The sequence below is a fragment of the Chiroxiphia lanceolata genome, chromosome 1, assembly GCF_009829145.1.
Source record: "Chiroxiphia lanceolata isolate bChiLan1 chromosome 1, bChiLan1.pri, whole genome shotgun sequence".
Classification (NCBI taxonomy): Eukaryota; Metazoa; Chordata; class Aves; order Passeriformes; family Pipridae; genus Chiroxiphia; species Chiroxiphia lanceolata.
Window position 1 is genome coordinate 54,921,279 of NC_045637.1, and position 24,284 is coordinate 54,945,562.

Consider the following 24,284-nt stretch of genomic DNA (forward strand, 5'->3'; position numbering starts at 1 on the left):
AGTGTGGGAGGCCGTACTTCGTCTCTGCAGAGGAAGAACTCTACAGAGCTTATCCTAGTTAATGTATCTCGGGATATGAAACATTATAAATATTGATATCTAAAGGAGGCAATTTATGGTTCCCTTTGCCAAGGATTTGCCCTACTTGTTTATCCAGGCATAGGATGAAGTCCATTTTCTGTGTCAGTATGATAGGCCTAAGATCTAGCAGGTCAGACTGATATATGGTCCCTCAAATGGATCTTCCTTTGTACAATTTGTACTCAGTCCCAAAGTCCAAGAAGTTATGTCAGAAAAAGCAGATAAAACAGCAGTACCTGTAGAGTTAGGTGTGTGAGACACAAACTCTGAAACAAGAGGCAAACTCAGTATTTTAGATGAAATACAAGTGGAAATAATGTGAGTACAAGGGTAGGACTGCAATCCTAGGACACAAGAGTATGAACTGAAGGAAAGGTGAAAAGTCTGTTCACCTGTTCTGGCTTAGTGTTGATGTGCAACTTGACATCCAGCTGCGAAAAGAAGAAGGACCTGTGGTGGAGACAGTGTTTTACTTGGGCTTGCCTTCTGTAGTGCTTAGGGCACAAGTCTAATCTTGTAACTCCACACTACTGAATCTGGCTTTAGTCACCAAGAACAGTGTGTTCTCACAAGAACTTCAGGCTTCTTAGTGGGACTTAGAGAACAAACATGCTGGCTGTTTAGCAGCATCCTTGCATCCAGATGACTAGTGCTATTTCAGTATCAAGCTGCTGTAGATTGTCAGTCTTGATAAATTGAAACTCTCAAAGCGCTGAAGGGTGACACTGTTTCTGTTGTAGCTGACTCGTGATGTTTGTTTTAGAAACAACTGAAGTACTCATGTCGATTCAAGAAAGAATGGTAAGTTGCTGAAACTATCTATTTACTGGGGTGCATCTGAAGGAAAGGATTTTTCTTTCATACAGCTATTGTATCTGATCATCTCTCATTCACTCTCTCTCTTCATTTAGAACTCTGGAAGGAGGAGCAACTTCAAAGAAAGTTACTAGCTTAAAAACTGTATTGAATGGTATTATCTATTACAACAGAGATTTATTTATTGTATGACCACAACGTTTTCTTCTAAAAAAACTCAGTCCTAAACTATAGTAATACCATTTCTTTCTGAAATTGTCCTTGCTGTAATTTACAAATCTAAACATTTTTTAGTCAAAAACCTGCAGTTGAACAAAAAGCTACATAAAGAATGTCTGTGTGGAACTTACAAGATGACTGTGCAGCAGAAAATATCAACACCAACCATTAAAGTAAATGAGTGTTCCTGAAGGTGCAGCGGAATGTTCCTGACTAAAAGATATCTTTAATCCCTTTCTGAGATGGAATTTTGCAATGCAGCTGAGGGCCAACTGATTGTAAAAGGCTTACTATGAGGCTGAGACATTGTTGGGTCTGGATACTCTTTGAATGGCATCTCGATGTCAGCCTAGCCTCGTGCTGATTTTGCTTTCTTTCTCATTCTTAGGGAATAGCTAAGTGACACACATTCTTCTTCCTGTTGGTGAGGTAAATTGTAAGCATCCCTCTAAATTTTCAGATTCACCTGCTAGAGTGATCTGTCCCAGCTGTGGCAATGCAAAGTTTCTTTCATGCAATTAATGGGACAATTATATTAGAATGATGAGATCATGCCTTTTGCTGAAAAGAATAGAGATCTTTCATGAACAAAGAGAGCTTTATTTACATCTTTACAAATAAAGCACCATTTTATTCAGTGAAAGTGGGTGACTGCTACTATTTGGGTAGGCACAGCATGGCATGAAGGTGAACTCACTCTGTAGAGTGGTAGGTAGAACTTTGGGGTGGCTGTCTTGGAAAAAAATTAAAAATGTTTTGGGCTTTTTTCCCTGCTTGCACTGACTAGTAGACTAGTGTACAGGCACTTCTGGTATTGCCTAAGAAAACTGAAGACTGTTGAAAGTAATTTTGTTTGTTTGCTAAATAAATGTAGAAAACCTATCTTGGTCTTTTCCAGTGTATCAAGACTTTTCATGTAGGTAGATAGCGTGCATGTAAATCAAAGTGTAGTGGTGAACAGTTCTGTACTCTGGGGGAACTACTGAGACTTAGTCTGATAAGTTATGAGCCATATCTAAACAGAGACAAGTATTTTCATTCTTGATTCTTCAGGCTTATCTGTTTGTACCAGAGAAACCTCAGTGACATTGCTAAGAAAAATACACAAGTCTGAGATATTTTTACAATTCTTTCTTTAAGCTGCAAAGCATATTTTTTCTTTCAAAAAGTCATTTGGTGAATACTAATTTTACTCTGACTTTTGACACTGTTCTAAATGACATCTGAATTTCATATAAAATCATATGTCTAGTACAAAGCTGAGACTGCCCAGTGACAAATAAATTCCTATGCTCATGTAATTCTCTTTTAAGAACAGACAAATCACAGCTATACTGACTCGAAAGTGGGTTTGGTTTTGTTTCTGGTAGCAGATGTGATTCTGAGGCTTCTTTAAATGATCTCAGCATCTAGCCCATGCCTGGATCATTGCAGTTAACTACCAAGTAGAGCCTATGGCGGTTCATAGGAGGACTTGTGGATGGTGAGAAGTCTCCTTGATATTGCTACAACCTTCACTGTATCGGCGAGCGGTCTGTGAAACCAGAGAGGCCCCGTAGGTGAGAGGGTCGCTTGGAGCCTCTTCCAGAAGCAGCTGGGCAGCCTCTGGCTGCATTCCCCATGCAACTGTTCAAACGGTCCAAGCGCTGACGTTCCCTGCCAAAATCTCCCTGCTGCTGTTGGGCTGCGGTGCCAAGAATGGGATTGAACAAAACAATATCTTCTGTGCTCTGCTGCCTTGCCCCCAGCAGAAGGGCAGATTTTTGTAGGGAGAAAGGGCTTGGAGATAACACTGTGCCTGTTTCCCTGGGGGGTTCTGAGGTCTCTGTGTGACCTTGCTGCATGGGGTGTAATTCAGGTTTTGATGTTGGTCATCTCTCATGCTTTCAGAGTAACAAATGGAGTAAGCAGAGAAATAAATAAATAGCATTGTAAAAGCAAAGATTAAAGAAAAATGAACATGAAGCAGACAGTTCTAAAACCTGAGAGCAGGAAGAAGCTTTATTGTCTTATAGCTGTCCAGTTTTGAAGTTTGGGATAGTGATGTGCTAAAAGGCTGTGAATGGTGTAGCTACAAATAAACCATAAACAGGTTTTTATTTGCCCATGTAAGCACAATGGTGAAAAGTGTCAAGTTTGAAGAACAATGACATCATTTCACACATTTTCACCTTGCCAGAAAGACAGAGCTTGAAGAAGTGGAATTTTTTGGAAAAAACGTAACTTAGATTGGCATAAGCTACAGGTGCACCTGTATTTTATCAAAACGTTGCCAGACTGTCTGACATAATTTAAGTGCATGTATGTTGAGAGTATACATACACGAATAACCTGCTCAGTCTCTGACTCCTTGTTTTAAGTAAATTACTCCAAGTCAGCTGTTTTGCATTAACTGCCTGCTTGCAAATTGTTATTGTCAGGTCAATATGAGCTAATTCCAAGCCATTTATTTTCTTGGTTAAGGACCAACTTTTGCATGCATTGCTGGGGCAGAGTATACATTTTATAGAAAATAACTGAAGATTAACTGACTTATAGTATGTTTGACATCCTTGCTTGACTTGTGACAACTTGATCATGAATTCCTACTGCTGGAGTGTGACATAGTGAATATGATACTTAACAACAGAAAGATGTTAATCTCCACAAGTGGGGCAGAGTTTCTACCAAGGGGAACTTCTTTCCATATGTATTGCTGATTCATCCTTTGAACAGCCTCCATTCTATGCAACACAGTGAAAACTACTCTAGAAACGGTAACATGTAATAATAGGAAATAAACAAAAATAGAAGTTAATGTCATAGTGTAAATTGACTCACATTTCTGCAAATGTTGGTATTATATCAGAAAAACTTCCAAAGTTGCATTACTCTGCAACAGGAGTTTTTCAATGCTAGGATTGTAATCCGTCCTTTCACATAACATTTAAAAAAACTCCAAAACTTTAGTATACGGCGTCACTACCTATTGTGTAAATAGTTTTCTAACCTAGGAAACCTACTTCCATTTTCACTTGTGAAAGTCTGTATAGTCTGTAGCGTTTCTAATCTGTTGCAGAAGACTGTTCTTGAATATAGTGCTTTCCTACTCCTTAGATCTGAGTGAGAAATACACAGGTGGTTTTTGTACATCTCATGTTAAACTTCTGCATCAGGGTATCATTTTTAAAACATGACAGGGCACATCTCAGTACTTTAACACTCACTAGAGGGATATGTGTATGACCTGTTAGGCTGGTACATATAAAGATAAAATCGAGCTTTGAAGTTAAAATTTTGAGATGTAGAAACTTTTTTTTTTTCCACAAGTTTTTAAGACATTTTTCTAGTAGTGTCTTGTTTAAAGTGGTTCAGCTGACAGTGAAGAGCGCTGAAGATGCCAGCCAAAGGGATCGTCAGTGTGTTAAAGGAAAAATGTAAAAATTTATAGTTTTTATGTACTTTGCACTTTTGCAACTTGTTATATGATGCTAAACTAACTGGAGAAGAGCCTTTTTAATGGCTTTTTTTTTTCTATTGGCCTCTGTTCTTGGTGTTTGTATGGTATGTTAACATCTGTGGGTAGCTTGCTAATAAATGAATGGTCAAGGAAATATCTGAGAGAAGACACAGCAAGTTATTGGAGGAATTCCTGTTCATGCAATCGTACACATATCTGAGCATTAGAGAACAGTTTGTCTTTTTGCAAGTTGTTCATGATCTAGTGGTTGAAGTTTGAATGCAGGAATGAATTCTGGCACTCAGCCTTCTCTGTAGTTGTTGTCTATAGAATAGGAATAATGCTTGTGTATGCTTGGGTTGGTGAGATTGAACTGGTTAGTGACAACAAAATGCTTTGAGAGGCTTTAATGGAGGGCATTAAACAACTGCATGCCATGAAGATTTTCAATATTAAAAATATATTACAGGTGACATGCAAAAGTAGTGGGGAATATAAAAAAAAGTCACTGGGTTTCATTTAACAATAAAGAGCAAAGAGGCAGTTTCTAAAATCCCTTTGAGGAGGAGTAAGCTAGAAGGTAATAATATAACAGTCTTAGTTGCAATATTTCTGTAAGCAGTTGTAAAAACATTTTTTCCAGACATGAAAAAATGCATTTGCTCAGAGCAGCAGATGAAGCAAAACAGGCATACGGTCAGCAACAGGTTCCACTTGTTCTCGTTCCAGACAATATGGATATGGATTCAGTGGTCATTGTTAGCCTAGAGTGCCTGAAGGTGATGTAGAGTTGCTTCTTAGGCATGAAAACCACTCAGCTACTATACTATATGACAACATATGCAATTTGAATAGTGTTATTAGTCCAACCTATTTGCTTTAATTTTGTCTTCTGTGGTGGTAAAGCCTTCGTGTTTTTCAGTACTGCATTAATGCAAAGGCTTTAATTTAAAAGAAGTCCAAAAGCAGAGAGGGGGAACAAAAGGAGAAAGAGAAAAGGAGGAGTTGTAGTAAGTGGACACTGGGAACTTCTCAGAGCTCTGCAGCTTTATCCTTGGGGAGAGTTGAAGGGCAAAACTAAAAGAAATTTATTGCAGTGTAGGGTTCTTAAAATGAAGACAGCCATATTTTAAAGTTTAAGCATTGACCAGGTGCCTCTGTACTCTACTAGGGAAACAACGAAGATGGTCCTTATCACAAAAAATGAGGGATTTTTTAAAGTGTTTAAATAGAAAACCAGAAATATTCTGAGAAGCCTTGAAGAAGAAGACTAGAGTGGCTTTTAAACACATGTGGATGTGTCAACTTACTGGTAAGGATTTGAAAACTAGGAATATGGGCAGCTGAATAGGAATTATTATATTAGTGAACATAAAACCAGAAGGTTATAGATTGCAATACTGATTTTACTATTACAGCTAAGCATAAGATGATGATGCTTTTTTTGATTATCAGTTCTACTGAAATCTCATGTGATTTCCCTCTTTTCATGTAAGACTGTCCAAAGTTTCGGAGTTTTTGCGCCATGACTTCATTTGATGTACTAGATGGGCACCACGTTCTTTATTAAATATTTCTTCTATGGGTTTTCTGTGTGTGTGTACAACAAGTCTGATCGTGCTTCTACTGAAGTCAGTGGGATTTCTGATGTGGACCTGAAAAGAGGATCTTGTCCAGCAATATTTGTCAATTCTTTAATTTAAAAGTGCTTTGCAAGCTAATTGCTCCCCTCACAACTAACATAAACCAGTGCAGTATGACTGGTAGCTAAGAAAGTAATTCCGGATGTGTTTTTGGAGAAAAAGAGGGGTTTGGTAGTACATTAAATCAAAAATTGTAGAATAAGAAGCAGTGAATAGCTTCTTTGTGGTCCAGTAGACAGAATGCTGTAGAGTAAACCAGGAGAATTTGGATGAGTTCCCAATTATGCCTGTTCTCATAGTACATTCTTAAGGCAAATTGGATTTCTTTTGTGACTTAGATTCTGTATCTGTATCATGCAAATACTAAGGGTTGTCCTCCAACACAAATTAGTCTTAGACTTGGGAAAACAATTGAAAATATATTTTGGAAATTGTATTATAAACAAAATCTTGTATCTTTCACATAGTGAAGACTTTTATTTTACCTATTTGTAAATTGTTTGTAAATTGATGACAACAGAGTACATCCTGTAGAACAGCCAGGTTAAAACATGAATTTGTTTCTTATCTGATGATCAGATGTTGTCTAATTGTTATATACATTATTGACTCTATATAATAAGATGTTGTCTTGGGTCATCCAGCCCCTCTTACCAGGGAGTGTAATTTCCCTCTTCATTATGGTAATGTACATGGTATTTATTAGCTTATGAGATACGATCTGATTCCAGTCCATTTCGCTTGGTTATTCACAGAGGGTTTTCACATCTTAACTGTCTTGGCTGATTTATCAGAAGCTAGAGGTAGACCTGGCAAACTGATCTGTGCTGACTTGTAGTGAAGGTTTTTTTTTGCTTTAGGCCTTCTTTTAGGAAAAAGTGGGGTGATGTTGCTGCCGTTGTAGTTTGGAGAGTCTTGGGGGTGCTTGTTCTGTTAGCTGTGCATCAGTTACCCACTGTTTTTTACAAACTCCAAATTCACCTGTGCATTGGTGAATGAATGTCAAGAAATGTCATTGTGACTGACAGTGTGATCTTTAAAATTTCAATGAGAGATATAAAATATGTGTCCAACTGAGATTTCTGCCATGCGCCTTCCAAGCTCTTAGGTTACTTACTGTGTGCAGTGCAGTAAGTACTTACTATAGTTCCAGTCTGGACTTGGCTGATTGCTCTCTCTATAGTATTGTGTAACGATGTCCTTTCCAAGGCTTTTTATTGTCAAGAACAGAGAAATACATGCTCTGTGACATTACGCTGGTGTTGAAATCTGAGGATGCAATCCGGGTATTCATAGCACTCACTAAGTTTACAGAGTGAGATTGACATCTGGGGACGGGGTCTGCAGGTGTGTGGGTGGAATTGGCAGATAACAACATGTTGCAGAATGTGTGTGTGTATGTGTGTGCACCCATGAACAACAAACTGGCTGGAGTCTAATTTCTGTGAATGACTAGAACAGACAGAGAATTTTCTACAACAGCAAGATATTTTGAGTAATCTTTCTTGTGCTGCTTTCCATACATACATACTTTTTCCTCCTGTCATTGCTTTAATACCTGCCACCTAATTAACAAGACATATGAAGTGGATGGTGTGGTCACTGGAGTGACACAATTTCACACCACTGTGACATGTTGGAAATACAGTGTGGGTTCTGGACCCCTGTGTCTAGTCAAGAGGCCCTACAAGTAAGTCCATTTGCACACATCTGGTGGGGCACTGAGGTGCACGTCAAGGCCTTGCACCTCTCTGAAGCCCAGTGCAGACTGAGGCCCCCATCCCTCTACCACTGAAACATTAGAATTTACATTAAGATTTTGAAGCACTTCGGAAAATTTCAGCATCTTTTCCTAAAATACTTGGCAGACCTTTTTCCTTCAAAATGGCCAAAAATGTAATGGCAAGCTTGTGGAATGTTTCTTGTGTGTTACTGATTTTTAAAATTTTGAGGAGATTTGATTGCTTGCCATTAGTTCCATAAATTGCTTAATATAGAGATTTTCTTCCCTGGTGTACTCTAGTTAGTCTAATCAGGAAGGAGAGTGGAAGCCCTTGAAAGGAATGACCTTCTTGGGAATCATCCAAGAGAAAAAATATAACTTCCTGGCTTTAGGAAGAGAGAATTGTTGTATTTTTCTCTGTTGTAATGCTTCCCTCACTAGATTCTGCTGTGATAAAAAAACAACAATAGCAAAAATGCACTAAACCACCAAAACCAAGGCCCCCCCACTCTGGGACTTGATCGAGTAGGGTCTTTTGGAAGATGGCATATTGAAGATGTTTCTATCCCTGTGTACTGCAGGGTGCCAGCAAGGTTGCAGTCTTTTTTTTTGTGAAACAGCACCAAGTTAGAATTATGAGCAGTGCTTATCTGCTCATGGTGGACGACTGTGAGATGAATCTGGATGACCTGTTGGGTAAAAAACCCTACTGAATACTCTTCTGACTAGTTTTAGGTGCTTTATTTGTAGCATGCTTTTATGTGTAGTTTAGCAAGACTGGTTTATTACATGTGCCCATATGTTATTTGTCTATGTTCTTACTGCGGTTTGAGTGTTTTTAATTTCTTCCTCCTTGTTCTCTCGGTGTAACAGATAATAGGAATCAGTAATACTTGAAATATACTGATCTGTGGCTTCCTGGTGGGAAACAAGATGAGTCACCAGTAACTAAAACCAACAGCCATTATGTCCCTAGATTCAAATTTGTTCCTCTCAGTCTAATTGTTCAAATACTTGCTTTTCCCACTGACTTCCTCCCTAGCAGTGCAGCATGTCTTGCAGACTGCCAGACTGGGAAGGAAGAAGGGATAGCAGTTACAGCATATGTAACAAGCCCAGACAAGGGGCTCAGAAGGGATGGGTATGGACACTCAGACTAAGTGCTTCACCAGGCTGTGTATCTCCTACCAGATCTAATAGCATGATTGGGCCAAGTATTTATTATAGTCAGCAGAGAACCTGTCTGCCAGGTTGCTTTGGTTCTTGTATTGGGGTTCTGGACATGGCAGGGCTAAATGGTGCTCCTGTTGTTAAGCTCCACCCTTAGGAACACAGCACCTTGGTGTCTACCGGTAACATTGAAGTAACTTTTACTGTCAGATGAATGATAAAGTAGTAAACAAAACAACAAATCCCCCAACTGTTCAAATATTAACTATATCATTGCTGTGTTTAGAGAGGAAGATGAAGATAAGAATTTAAATCATACACAGATCTGCCTACACCTTAAATCAGCTGTAAGAACTTGTTTATCCAGGAAATGAACTGTCAGGATGCCTGTGCAACCTCGTGGATACTGTCAGTATGGCTTTCACTGAAGGGATATTTTTGTGGGGTTTTTTGTTTGTTTTGTTTTAAGGTAAGTTTCTTCATAACCAAACTCTCCTGGGATTCTTTTTAGAGTGAAACCTCTACACAACTCCAAGATCTCCTATGAGATCTCCAAGATCTCAGGGAAAAAATGTTAATGCTCCTCTTTAACTATCTCTCTATGCTTCAAAAATACTGACATTCTTCAGACACTTTTAAGTGGAGCAAGACAGGGAACAGAACTTCTAATGGTAATTTTGGTGATCAAAAGGTAAGGGAATTTGTATATCTGAGGAATTGTTGCCCACTGGCAACAGTATATTAGGTTGCAGATTGTCTCTTCCAGACATACCTTGGGTAGGTGTGGCAATGGATTTGCCATATGTAGGATGGAAGAAGTCCTGTCAGAGATGGACTAGTGAAGAAAAAGAAAACAGCTCAAATGTTATAGAAGCAGAAGTTTTTAATGTGGTTTAAACAGGTTTCAAAATGGCTTTTGCTTTTTTGCAAAGTCATTGCCCCTTCTTCCTGACACCCCCTGTGAGGGACTTGTCTCCCATAGAGGAGTGTCCTGGGAAGGTGTCTTGAGGTGTTTCTTATTGGTCCTTGTTAACCCCTTCCTATTGGTTGTTGACTTTTTACCTGATTGGTTTTTTCTATGTGACCCTGAACTTGTGATTGGTCCCCTTTTGACCCTCCTAAAAGCCTTATAAACCCCTACCCCACAATAAACTTTCTCTTTCGTCCGTCCCTCCTTAGTGGTCTGTGTGAGCTCCTTATGGGGTCGTCAGGCCACATGGCGGGGGCAGGGGGGAAGAGCATTCACCTTCCAGGTAATGAGCTGGCACCCAGAGCCTGAAGGTCTCCCCCTCCCACTAATCCGTTGTAGGTAGGAACAAGAGTACCAGCAGTATAGTGTTCTTGGCATTTCCTTTTCCAGACGTGGATCCATGCATGGTGCTTTCTGAGCATGTGCATTAGTCTATGCATTTTCTCTCATTTTTGCTGTCCTCCTCCTACGTGCCCAAAATATCCCAAATTGCTGCCAGGCAATTTTTTTTCATTCAAGAGGTATTGTATAGAAATAATTTGTTACTTAGTAGGTGATTTTGTTATGCTTTACAAAGTTTTCCATGGGTCAGGATATTCCTCTGCACACGTCAAGACTCTCTTGGCAGAAGTGAATGAATTCTGGTCTTCCTTGAGAAGTCATTGAAGGGAACACAGCTGAAGCATGTCAGACCCATTTGTTGTGAAGCATATACAGATTACCAGGGCACTCTTGGAAACGGAGCACTTGACTCTTGATGGGTTACTACAGAGCAAATTTGAAACCAAGGTTCTCCCAGTTTGCTAGACTATAAATAAATGTTATAAATACCAAGTTATGGATTAACTCCGTGATCTTTTGATGATTTTTGTAACCTTCAGGACAAATAGCTCCAGTATATTATCCATATTACTGGAAGCTCCTCCTTTCTGTAGTGTTTGATGTTCCTTTGGCTCCTTGTGTCTTAATCCAAAATACATTTGCTAAATTTGTCTATCACTGCTGATCTGACCGTTTCTCTGTTTTGGAACTACTCTGGTAGTTCCCCATTTCCAGTCACATATGGTGACTCGCAGCATGAACCGCAGGCCATCACCTCCGTGATCTTCATAGCTTGGTGCTCTGAATTCTGGGTTGGCAGATTCCTGGCTCCTTCAAGCAGACTTACGTCTTCCTTCCAACTTGCAACTAGGGCGAGGTGAGGCAAGCAGGGAAACAAGCACATTTGAGTCAAATATGCACCTGCTTAAAGTTAGCAACCATTATAGTTCTTCATGTTAGCTTGTCCCTGCTGTCCTCTTCATTCTTAGGGTTACAGGTATAACTGGGAAGGGAAAAGTCTTCAGAGTGCATCATGGATGGGAATGTGGACTGAGGCCGATGGTCTAAATCAACAGAAATCACAGAATGGGTCAGGCTGGGTCTATAGTGGGTCATCCCGCCCAACCTCCCTGCTCAAGCAGGGTCATCCCAGAGCACATTGCAGAGGATTGTGTCCAGATGGTTCTTGAGCATCTCCAGTGAGGGAGACTCCACAACCTCTCTAGGCAATCTCTTAATCTGTTCCAGTGCTCCCAGAAATAGGGATTTTTTTTCTGTGAGAATTCTGTGTGTAAATATTCCTGCATGTAATCGCAACTTTGGTTGTTACACTTGTTCCCAAGTGGCTTGGCATAGCTGAGATTAAGGTGGCCTTTTTACTGGATGATCCATACCACAGCTCTGCAACCCAAAGGATATTAACAGGAAGAGGGGGAGGTCAAGGGCTACGGAATGCTTGATGGCTCTATGCAGGGCTGCGTTACAGAGTCTGAGATGGACAGGACCTGCAAGTGAACACAGGCAGGGCAGAAGCTGCCTTGGGTTCGTGCCTGCTGGGCTGTGACATGAACTGGGTTTTCCTGTCTTGCAACATTTTTTGAAATGCCAAAAAATTTCTTGTTCTGCACAGGACAAAGTGTACTTTTTTTGCTCCCCCCTCCCCGCACTAGTCCTGACCTTTACAGAGGTGCAGAGGCAGGGACTGCCTTGTGGGCTGCTGGGTGGGTGGTGGGGCTGCCTCGTGGGGACTGGGTGGGCTGGCGGCTGCCCCCTTGCCAGGAGTTCCCCATGGCCTGTGCCCTCTCTGCGTGCCCGGTGCCTGGCTGGGAGCCAGTGTGGCAGGAGTGGCACTGTTCTCAAAGCAATTCCAGCAGCGCAGAGAATCAGATTCACAGAATCATTATGGTTGAAAGGGATCTCTTGAGATCATCTGGTCCAACCCCCCTGACAAGGCAAGGTCCCCTAGGTCAGGGGACACAAAATTGCCTCCAGGTGGGTTTTCAGTGACTCCAGAGAGGGAAACTCCATGATCTCCCTGGGCAGCCTGTTCCAGTGCTCAGCCACCTGCAGTGTAAAGAAATTCTTTGAGGTGGAACTATTTCTGTTTTAGTTTATGGCCATTGTTTGTCATCCTGTCACTGGGCATGACCAAAAAGAGTCTGGCACCATCCTCTTGGCACCTGCCTTTGAGGTATTTTTATATTTATATATATAATGAGATCCTCTCTCAGTCTTTTCTTCTCTGGACTAAACAGGCCCAGCTCTCTCAGTCTTTCCTCATGAGATGCTCCAAACCCGTCATCATCTTTGTGGCCCTCTGCTGGACCCTCTCCAGTAGCTCCTTGTCTTTCTTGCCCAGAACTGGACACAGTACTCCAGATGTGGCCTCACTAGAGCCGAGTAGAGGGGGAGGATCACCCCCCTTGCCCTGCTGACCACACCATTCCCAAAGCACCCCAGGATACCATTGGCCCTCCTCCCCACAAGGGCACACCGCCGGCTCAGGGTCAACTTGTCATCCACTAAGACTCCCAGATCATTCTCTGCAGAGCTGCTCTCTAGTAGGTCAGCCCCCAACCCGTACTGGTACTTGGGGTTATCCCTCCCCCGATTCAGTACCCTACGCTTGTCCTTGTTGAACGTCACCCGATTTCTCTCCTCGAAGGAGAGTCCCCGCCGGAATTTCGTGCGCCCCCCGTCGCCGTCGGGGGCCGGTGCCGGAGCCGAAGCACATCCGCCCGGCAGGTGTCAGTGTGGGCTGCGGGGCCGGGCGGGAGCGCCGCCTCCCCTCCCCCCCTGCCTCCCGCCCCCCCACCGGCGGCCCCCGCGCCCGCCCGCCCGCCGGAGCCAGACTCGCTGCAGACAGGCGGCAGCCAGCGGGGCGGGCAGGGCGGGGGGAGGAGGAGGAGAGGCTGGGGATGAGTTGGAGGCAGGCACAGCCTCAGCGCAGGGAGAGAGGCTGCCGGAGACAGGCAGGGGGAGGCGGCGAGGCGCTCCGGAGGAGGCCAGCGCGTCGCGGGGGCGAGCGGCGGGGGCCGGCGGGAGGTGAGTGCCGCCCGCCGCGGCGGGGACGGGGGCGGGCGGGGGGCGCCGCGGCGGAAAGTGCCGGAGAAAGTGCGGGGAGGCCCGAGTTGGAGGTCTGGGAGCGGGCGAGGGACGAGGCGGCGGCTGCCGGGGGGCTCCGGCGGCGCTCGGCCACCCTCCGTGCCGCGGCGGGGGCAGCCCCGGCCCCCCCGAGCCGCTGCCGGGGCCGGGCTGAGCGCGTCCCCCGCGGCACCGGAGGGGCAGGTGGGGGCGCCGGCCGGGGCGAGGGGCAGCGCTGACAGGTACCCCCGGGAGCGGGGGGGGGGGCAGCCGGGGAGCCCCGCTGCCACCGTCCTGCTCCGCCTGGCCCGGGGAGCAGCCCGGAGCGGCCGCCGGGAGGGGAGACCTCCGGCGCTCCGCAGGAGAGGCGGAGACGAGCGGGGCTGTGGAGCCGCGGCGGCGGGCAGGGCGCTGGGGAACAGCGGCACGTCCTCTCCGGCTGCTCCGAAGTGGATACTGGAGCTCCGTCTGGCCGCTCGGCTCGGCTCGCCGCAGGGCTGGTGTCGCAGCTCGGGAACAGCCCGGGAACGGGGGTCCTGCCCGGCTCCGGAGGGGACCCTGGCGGGGATGCCCGGCCGCGGTGCGCGCCCAGCGCCGGGCGGGCAACTTTCACGGGAAGGCAGAGCAGCAGTGCGGCTGCCGGGCTCACGCACCAGTGACCTATATTTAATGAAGTGCCTTTTTTTCCCTAAAAAAAGAAAGTTTATAAGCAGAAGTCTAGCTTTGCCTGCCTGTATCAGACTCCTGCCTGCATTGCTTGCATTAAAGATGTGCGTCCCAAATTTCTGAATGGTGTGCCACGTTTTCTGTCATGTAGGTGGGTAGGTAGTTATGCGTAGGCTACGGTTTGATGCTTGCTGAAGAGGCAAACGCACCGTTTTGTCTAGCTTTAAGTTCACTAAAGAACAAATAGGAAACGGGCAAAATACAAAAGTAACTTCTGTTTTCTTAGGAGATCTTAAGACCTAGAATGATACAGATTTTGGTAGGATTCAGAAGCTTTTTGGAATAGCAAATGGTGGTTGTGCAAGAGAGCAGAAGTCTGGTGAATAATTTCATATGGTGTTAGAAATAGCGTTTGGTGTTATAAAAGTTTGCTGATCTAAAACATGGGCATCTTCTCGTCAGGATGAAAAGTTCCTTTAAGAGGTTTGTCTGTGCTTGCAAACAAAAAAAATTACTGCATTAGAATGTTTATGGACTGGAAAGGTGCATCATGTAGTGCATGGAGCGAAATGTCTACAGCATTGTGCATCTGAGACTAGCCAAAAAGGAAGAGAGTTTTTGCCGGTAAGAAAGCCTGAGGGGCAATTACTGGTAGGCACAGGTGAGGTAAGAACATAGATGCTGCGTAATATGAGCAATGTTCCTTGCTGGTCCTTCAACCCCTGGATATATTGGTTAGACAAAACTTCTATTCTACCTTCCAATTTCATTTCTAAGATAATGTTTTGGGAAATCTGTTATTTTTTCTGCAGTGATCCAGAGTTGTTGGAATAACATATGATGCACTGTTGAGTAGAATTAAATTACTGCGTGTGTTGCACACGTGTTTGGTTCCACTAATGAGAATATAAATATTATGGCTTTGTGACTGTAAGGGGAAGTTTTGCTGGAAAACCAGTGCACTAATGGGAGGAGCCTAATCAGCCTCCCCTCATCCACATTAGCTGAGATAGTGATGATACATCTGTATCTGTACTGGTGTTTTAGCACCAGGTATTAAGTTACTGTGATACATAAAGTGACCAGCATGAGGAGAAATCAAATTGGAAAGTGTCAACTATATAGAGTTATGTATGGAAGTAGAAATGCATGTTTTTATGTAATCTGTGTTTATAGCAGCATATTTAGTTCCCACTCGAGTATGTGAAGATCATAGTTGCATACACATAAGGCATGTCAATATTCTCCAGTAAATTCAGGTTCCAGTTAGGGCCTAACTGGTGATCAGTGTGTAACGCAGAATGAGCGAACAATGTGAGACAGTATATCTCAGACCATTGTTTTTTAACTGAAAAATCGCAGGCACTAGGCAGCATTTGACTGATGGAAGTTTGAATTCAGTCTTCATCATCTTAGACTTGTTACAAGAAAACTTGTGGAAGTAGAAGGAAATCATGATTCAAGGTTGAGGCACAGTTGCATTAACTTTGATAAGACTAAAACTATTAAGGAGTAGCTTAACCTAAGAATTTAGAACTAACCTGTCCCTTTGTTATTTTTAAGTAGGTAAAATGGTATTTGCATAGGACATTAAGGTGAGACTTGAAAAGATGAGTTGTTAGTTTTTTCTGCATTGAAGGTGCACTTTGGGGGGGGGAGGAGGGGAAGAGAAATTTTCTGATTTTCTTGACCAAAATTTACTTCTCTTTTTCACATCCGCCCTGCAATACTCTGTCTAGTGGCTACTGCCCTTCTGACAAGAAATAATTGCATGTCAAATGACACCATCTGAAATAATTTGGAATACTTTCAGGATATGATGTGCCTGAGAGAAGTAAATGATTATTGAAATAATAGAGAAGTACCTTAGAAGTAATTTAATGTAATCTCTGAGAGAAATGAAGTGTTAAAAAGTGGATGTCTGTCCAACAGCTCTTGCATCAGGAGTCATGGTTGTTGCATTCAACTTGTGAGCGGTCTTGGAAAAGTTTTTTTTCTGTCTAGTTTCTAATGGTTCAAAACAGCTCCCTGCAAGTGAATTGCCAGTTACGGAATGCAGATACTTCTAGGAGTTTGGAGATGAATTTTTCTGCAGATTGATTCTGTGGTAACCGTGAAATTCTTCAATGGCACCAAGCTAGTATCAGCTGCTCGTTAAAGGCACTGATGCCAGAACAGTGGTGCATCAGTTGCTGGGAATCCAACCCTGTAGTGAAATGATTCATACATATACATTTTCTTTTCTCAGTTGACAGCTAAGTTTAAGAATAGCCGTCTTGCCCAGAAGGTTGATATCTAAGCAAAGGCAGCCTAGATAGCTAAAAATTTCTTTCACACCAAACATAATCTTAGTACACTAAAACATTTAAATGGGATTGATTTTAATTGATTCTTGCTGAATCTCTGATGCTAACTGGTCATTATAAAAGGATCATGGTGTTTTGGAGCTGGTATCAGGAAGTCAGCAATTTTTTGGACAAAGATGATGAGTTTGAAGTAAAGATTTGAAGCAATTTATACTAACAATGGATAGTGATATCTATATGATAGCAGATTACCTGAATAAGTTCTTGAAGAGGATTGGATTCTCTGGATGTAGAAGCCTGCAGAAACAGCCTTGAAATGACACATTTCTCCAGTGTACTTTAAATTTATCTATGTGCTGCATGAGCAGAATATTCCAGTGAAGGAAAGCTGTGGACCTTTATTTTTTTCCATTGTCTCCTTCTGAACCTCATATTTGAAAAATAAACTTGATTTCTTTCTTTTACAGAGGAGTTTTATTTGCTGATTTCTGAGACAGTCAGTTGAATAATAGTTACTGTAAGGGGAGAGCAGTAGAAAGAATGCTTGCAGGTGAATAAGAGTGAGCAAACATTACAGTGTGTTCTGTATTTCATGCTGGCAAAATGTCTCCATATTCGTCATCTATATTTATTTAATATATGCGTTTCAGTAGCGTATGCCTTGATTTAGCATATTTGGAATATGCTGAGTGTAGATGCATTTTACTAAATGCTTTTTCTCATTGTTTAGTTAAGCAGTGGAAATTTTCAAGCACCCATATCATCATTCATTATCACTCAGCATAATAATGGATAAATTTAATCTTTCTGATTAAGATTATTTTGGTCACAAGAGACAAGGGGCTGAAAATGAATAATTTTCTTGATGTTGTACTGTGTCTGTGTTTTTCATATCTGCTGTTCTTTTCTCTAAAATCCTGCTACAGACAACACTCTGACCTTTTAAACTGTGTTCGAATGATCTTGCTCTACATCAAACTTTTCTTTCAGGCAAGAGACAGAAATTAAGAACAATCTAAATGCATTTTTTCTTCTTATTGCCAATGGAGAGCTTTTCTAGATTTGAAGTAAGTTTTCTTTGTGCCAAATGGTTGACTTTTCTAGAATAAAATCTCTCTAGGGTATGCAAAAAGTCCTCTGGTTAATATATTGGCATTCCCAGAACCCACTAAAACTTAGGCAGGTTGCCAAACACCACTTAATGAGGATGCCGAATGTCTGGCACAAATCTGCATGAAAACTAGCGAAGAAGCTGGAGGTGGAAGTGCATGCGGTGGGGAGAGGGCTGGGAAGGCAGCACATCCACACCCATAATTTATTTTTAATGTCTGCATTTTACAGAAAAACTAGTCAGAAATCCTTACCCCACAGGGTTTTGAAAACTCCCTGGGGGCAGGAGTCTGGGTCCTTCAAATTGAGGGAGCTGTGTTCTCATACAGTTTTATTAGGAAAGCAGTTTATGAGTTTGGGGGGTTAGTTTTTGAGGAGAGCATCAAAGAGGATGGGCAGTGATAGTGGTCTTATGTTTTATTATCTGCTAAAACTGAAAAGCATTTGAAAATGTTGTTAGACAATTTGGGGAACAATGGACGTCACTGGTTGCCAGAATCCACACAGAAAGACTGTTAAAGTTACATGGCAGGGATAAATAAACCACTGCTGCTATAACACTTTTGCTCAGTGTAAACCTGTAGTGTGGGCTCTGCCTGATGACCTTGTGCTTATGTTTTAGTACATGTTAAGTAGAATTGCAGGTGTAATAGATTCTCTGATGGCTACATAACTGTTACAAGAATCAGTCACGCACCAAGATGGGGCCACTAAAACCAGAATATACTGGTTAGTGTTGAATCAGATGTTTAGTCTTAGAGGTTGAATCTGACTGAGCAAACTTAGTTGTATTCTGATCTGAACATTATTTCAGACTTTAAAGGGACGAACATTTTCAGCATTTTTCCCAGACTTTAGTCTCTCCGAGCCAAAAAAACATGGGTCCTCTGTAGACAAATTTATAAATAGACATTTGGTTGGTAGGCATGCCTGAAAATATTTTTTAAATCCAAAATAATTCTAATAGTTTTTTTGCACATGACTGAATTTGGAAACGTGTATGCTTAGTACTTGCTTTTCAGTACAGGTTTCAGTTGTGTGTTTTACCATTTTGGAAAACTCTTCCTCTCTAGGGAAATTTTATTCACTAGAATAGTGGTGAGTACTTGGTGAATACTGTTGGGTAGTACTAAACTGAAACCCAGATGCTCCTATTTGATTTTGTTTGGTTTCACTAAGGTGAGTTGAAAAATGAAAATATTAAAGTCGTTGGACTTCAGTGCTGGTTGCAGTGGATAAAAGGACAAGTGTATTTTGCCAGTTGCATGGGGATCTTTGCAAAGTTTTACCTGTGTAGACGCTGACTCCTGACTGTCTATAGGACAGGGAAAACAAATGATGAGAGTGGTAGACTGTGTACCCACTTTTCTAAATTAGCATGTGTTTAGGATTAGTTCTGAAAGGTGGGACAGTATTGTGTAGAAAAGATGCACTACTCAAATGCTGCACATGAGAATGGAGTGAGTTGATGAAGTGTCTGTAGGAATGTGATTGTGTTTCCATCTCCTAGTGTTCTTGATTTCTTCCATGCTAAACACCTTTTTTGTTGAAAACTGGTAATAAATCTGCTTCTGAAAAAAGGTAGTCATGATAGTGAACGTGTATTGCCTGTAAGAGATGAGTTTGGAGATTTCAATTCTTTTTGAATTCAGTGTTTCATTTAGTTCCTATGTTCTTAAATTGTAAAAGATGCACTGACCTTTGGGGAAGATGTGCTTTTTTGCATGTTTGTATGATAAGTATCTTGAAGTTTGTATGATTCTATCATAACCTTTGATCACTGAGTGTATTTAAGTCATGATTTTAGAGGACGATACAAAGTTCTTTTAGTTTCTGTTAGGAACAAATGTTAATGCGTAATAAAATAAGTTCTAGAATCTCTCCCACATTGATAAGAGACTGGAAAACAGTGTTTTTTTCTGGATAAACCCTGAAATTTACTCAGAATTCTAAAATAAGTGTTGACTCATATGCCTAGTATTATCTAGCATATGCCAGTATAAGGCTACTGTGTTTTGTCTTTAATTTTCAGCACCAGTACTTGCAAGCATCTTCAAACAGTACTCTGATTTTAAACACAAGTTGCACTCTTCTTGATTTCAAAGATTATTGGAAGGAAAATGTGTGATTCTTTTTTAATTACCTCTTTGTGTTGTGTGGCTGAGCCTATTATTTTGGTTTCTCACACCTGTAACCTACTTGTTCTTCCTTTCATAGAGGGAAAGGAGGGGGCAGTCTGTGACTGAGATATGAAGCAATCTCTAACAGCCGCCTTCTTCCACTGAGACTTTCATGAAATTTTTACTGTGCATTAATTAAGAGTGATCCATTATTACTTTGGACTTGTAAACACCTTTAAACATTCCATTAGGTGTTAATGACACATGAAGCAAGAATTAATATGGATTTGTTAGTCCTGTATCTAGTAGGGATGTACTTAGTATATGTAATTGCCTAAATGTAACAGTGTTTCTTAAACTGTTGGGTGTAAATAGTATTGCTTCATTTTCTGCTTTTGCTTAACATTAGTCATTGAGTCAAGTCAGGCTAATTTGTGGAACATATTTTGGACTGTATTATATAGAATGTCAACTGCATGTTTGCCATGGTTTGCTTGGGATTTTTGTAAGACAAAAGTGAGTTGCCTGACTTCTGCCCTATGGGTCAGAGTTAAGGAGCGCAGCAGAAGGTGTGGGAGAGAAAACGTGAGGAACCCTTATAAGTAACCTAACTTAACCTCCATAGCTGTTGCTATGTTGGCCAGTGCCACTGTGTAGTTGTTTTGTTTTACAAAAGGTTTGCATTGACTATAATTCCTCACCAAACTGACATGGGTACTGGAAATGAAGAGGAAGTGGGTTCTATGAATATTTCCAACGTGGATGTTTTCTGGTTTTTTTTGACCCTCTCACATTCCTCTTACTGTTTTAATAACCTTCCTAGCACATTTCTACAAACAGGTCATTTGAGATAAACTTCTTGCAAGTACCCCATTTTCACTTAAAATATCTTAAAGTATGAGTTATCCTCATTTAATTGAGAAGCCTCTAACATGTGATCCATCTATCCAATTAAAGCAGCTTGTATAATGTTGATTACAGGTAGTATTTGGTGTCTGCTTTTACACAGTTTATAATAATAATTTTTGTAAAAAATAGCTGCCATCTGTTGAACAAAAATACTGCCAGTGTTTGTCAAATGTGTGCTTTATCTGACCTGTTCTACTTAGCACCTTATGGCAAAGCTTTATCATAAAAGCATTCTAAAAATATTTTTATTCTTGCCTTATTAGATTGATAACAACAGTGGTATAACTTTTTAGTGTAGGGATTAATGTACCAAGGATTAGGGAGATAAACCTCTCTATAGTTGCAAGAGGAAGTCACCTGCAGTTACTACAGAGATGAGGAAAACTTGCAGCTGTAGGTGAAAATCACTGTTCTGTTCTAATGATCTTTGCAACCTTTTGATGAAAAATGCTGGAATAATATAAATTTTCTACAGCAAAAGGTGCCAATAATCTATGTAGGCTTGTCTCCTTTTTCTCATGGATGGTGGCTGGGCAAGTAGGTAAATTTCAAGACAGAAATATCACAGTGCTGATGTGTGTTATTGCTGATAATGCATAGTAATGAGTTCTAAAGTGTTTGGTTAATGATTCTTAATTTTGTTTGAAATTACCTAAAAGCATAGCAGACCAAAAGGAATTAAAAGAAGTACAGAGAGGAATAAGAAGGCCTCTATAGTTTGTAGAGTGGGAGTTAGGTGTGTTAGGTATTCTGAAAGTGTCTTTTGAAATGTTGAGTTCTCTCTTCAGTTGAATATGCACCAACAACAGATTCTGCCTTTTCCCATTCCCTGTTTTCCCCTGGGTATTATTAGGGATTGGAGATAAAAGCCTTTAATCATGTCTGCATGGAGACACCAGAGCAAATCACTTGAAGTGTTGATTCAGGACGTATATGTTAAAGTATGTTAAACTTGTGTGTGAATGCTCTGTTGAATATAGAACAGCCTTATATATTTAGCTTAAATCAATCAAAGGTCATTTTACATCTGATGGAGAACATAATTTAGAACATAAGTTAAATTACAGTGATCTAAACCCATCTGTGAATGAATGAGAAGCTTTTGACAGAGATTTTTATCATGCTGTAACTTCAGGGTTTTATACTGTACTTGATTTATCACAAGTTTCCTCCACGTCACTTGTTATTGATCAGTTTTCATGATGCTGCCATTAAGAGGCATTTTGGATGGAGGTAATTGCAAACTTTCAAGTGAACGTAATTTATTCAGAAAATGGCAGTTCATTGAAATTGGGATGTTTCTTTGCAAATATTTTAGATCTGGCAAGCTTTGAAATCAAAATAAGACGTAACCTGTCTTTGATTCCTGGTAAACTTTCTTTGGCCAGAGGCCTGGTGTTGTCAGGGTTCCTGTCATAGAGCTAAACTGCCAAGGATCTCACTTTGTGACCAGGGATGCTATGATTCTAGAAACATGTGGTTTCATTGGATAGCCTGCAAGAGAAGTCTGCTGCAAAGTCAAGTGCTGAAGAAAGCCACGTGGGCTCACCTCATATTTGGGGACCTGAAGTGATCCTTTATATCTACCATTTGAAACTGTTGGTCTTTTAAAGATTAAAACTAAGAAAAAAATACATTCTGTTTGACAGTTGTAAAATTGAAGCCTTCAGAAATTACGAGTTCTATGGGGTTTGACTGTTTTGAGACAGATTAATAATATTGGAGAATATCTTGCAGCCCAGAAATGTCTGGTTCTAGTCAGAGCTTTGTTTTATTATGCTTTTGTGGATACCAATTAATATCTCCCCCCCCTTTTTTTTTTTTCAATCTGAAGTTCATCTGATGGAATATCTCAGGGGAAACCAAACCTCTGTTGCCTGAAGTCTTTGATTTACCCTTTGTCATGTCAGCCCTGACCACAGAGGTTTGCAAGTTGCAGTTCCCTGTGTCTTGCATAGGGAGACTTACATAAAGGAAAGAATATCCTGAAGCTTTTATGTGCCAACACATAAAAATGAACAATGAAGCATATATTCTTCAGGGTTCTGAGAAAGAGGGGAGATAGGTGTTATCTGTTTTTCTGTTTTGTCCAGCTGAACTTGCCTCCCAGAGGGAGTTTTGTTGCAGAGAAGAGGAACTGTCCAGCTGAAGTAGTTGCAGATGCAGTGTACATAGGGGGAAATTCTGTTCTACCTACACCCTTTTGTAAGTGACCCTTACAAAATGGAGACTTTTCCTGGACATTCCTCTGGAGCTCCGTGTTGTGATGGAGGTAGTGATTAGGAAAAGGCTACCTTGTCTATTTATAGATGTTCTGTTTTATAAGATGATCCAAGGATTACTGTATTCACCGTGTAACAAAAACCTTCTGAACTTTCAATTGGTCAAGAAGATAAAAGCCACACTAAAAGCTGTGAAGGAAAACTTGAAAATCTGATTTCAATACATGGAAATTATTTTATGGTTGAAGATACTGAAAGCACAGTTGTCCATTTAAAAAAATAGGAGACGAATTATGCTGTATTAGCTATTGTACATTTAGCTGAATCTTTCAAGATGTTTGCATGCTTGTTAAGGTCATGGCCACTGCGGTAGAGGCAGATAAATTTTAGCAGCTTAAGCATCTCCCCAGCTCATGAATGTAGAGAATTCCTGATGTATTCCCAGTCAGTGAGTTGATTTGGTTTTGAAATTGAAAAGTTTTGCCACAGAGTTATAATAGTCTCAAAGATGTAACTTTCTGGCTTTAGATAGTATAGCAGATATTAGAGATGAGAAAATATGTATCAAGTCCTCTTCCTGGCAGATTGAGTCTTACATTTGGGTGAGTTGAGGAGTAAAGTTCTTACTGAATGCTAAGGATAGTCTCTTCGCAATGTAAAAGTGTCAAAAGAGTATTTTTTCCTGCTTCTGACTTTGATGAGTAAAATACGCCATAGTACCCTTATGTACTCGAGGTGTTCTCAGGTATCCCTGACACCAAAACAAATGATGTGTGCAACTGGTTCTGTTATCTCCCAAGCTCCCACATATTTCTGCTAGTTTTCCTGTTGCTCCTATGGCTAGATGTCTCTCTTTTTTTTTTTTTTTTTTTTAACTGTTGGGTAGTCCTTTAGGATACAAACATATCTGTAATGTCTAAATGGCTTCCTCTTCTTGCCTTTCCCCTTCCAACCCAAGCAAGAAATTCCAGATGGAAGCTCTTTGGTGTCAGTAACAGCTGTACAGCAGATAATTTTTTGCATCCTTAGAGCTGTAATATTTGTAACTCCATATATGTAGTTATGATATACATTTACATTAAGGATCTTCCGGTCTTTTAAGTTTCCTCAAGGCTCTTCTAATCATTCTTGATACAGCATTTTGCCCTATTTTCTGTTCCTGGTTAGAAATAGCTTCTTTCAGCATAAAGAAGTTAAGATATTCTGTTGTAAATTTGATTTTTAGGAAGCCTGAATATTTTAGAGTCTTGTGTTGTGATTCAAAAATTGTACTCTGTTCTTTCATCTCTAGGATTTATAATAAGGTGTCAGCAATGATCTAGTCCATCTGGGAGCTTGCATCAATGCTTGGGAGAGCCATATGTGTCTGCCTCAAACAAGGCTATAGAAAAGTGTTCCACTAGCAACCAAGATGTCATCCATCTGCTAGACAATCCTGTAGCTAGTTAGCTTAATGACGTATTTATTTGACTAGATGTTTCTGCG

General features: G+C 41.1%; 1 protein-coding gene across 2 annotated transcripts in view; it reads left to right on the plus strand.

Annotated features, from left to right (window-relative positions):
* The first annotated feature begins 13,389 nt into the window (after nucleotides 1-13,389).
* LDLRAD4 (low density lipoprotein receptor class A domain containing 4) overlaps nucleotides 13,390-24,284 on the plus strand; it is a 274,476-nt gene continuing 263,581 nt past the window's right edge. The window contains exon 1 of one of the 2 annotated variants that reach the window (XM_032691869.1): nucleotides 13,390-13,427. The gene's annotated coding sequence lies outside the window, so the exon portion shown is untranslated. The remainder of the gene's footprint in view (nucleotides 13,428-24,284) is intronic. The other variant, XM_032691842.1, reaches the window with a different exon arrangement.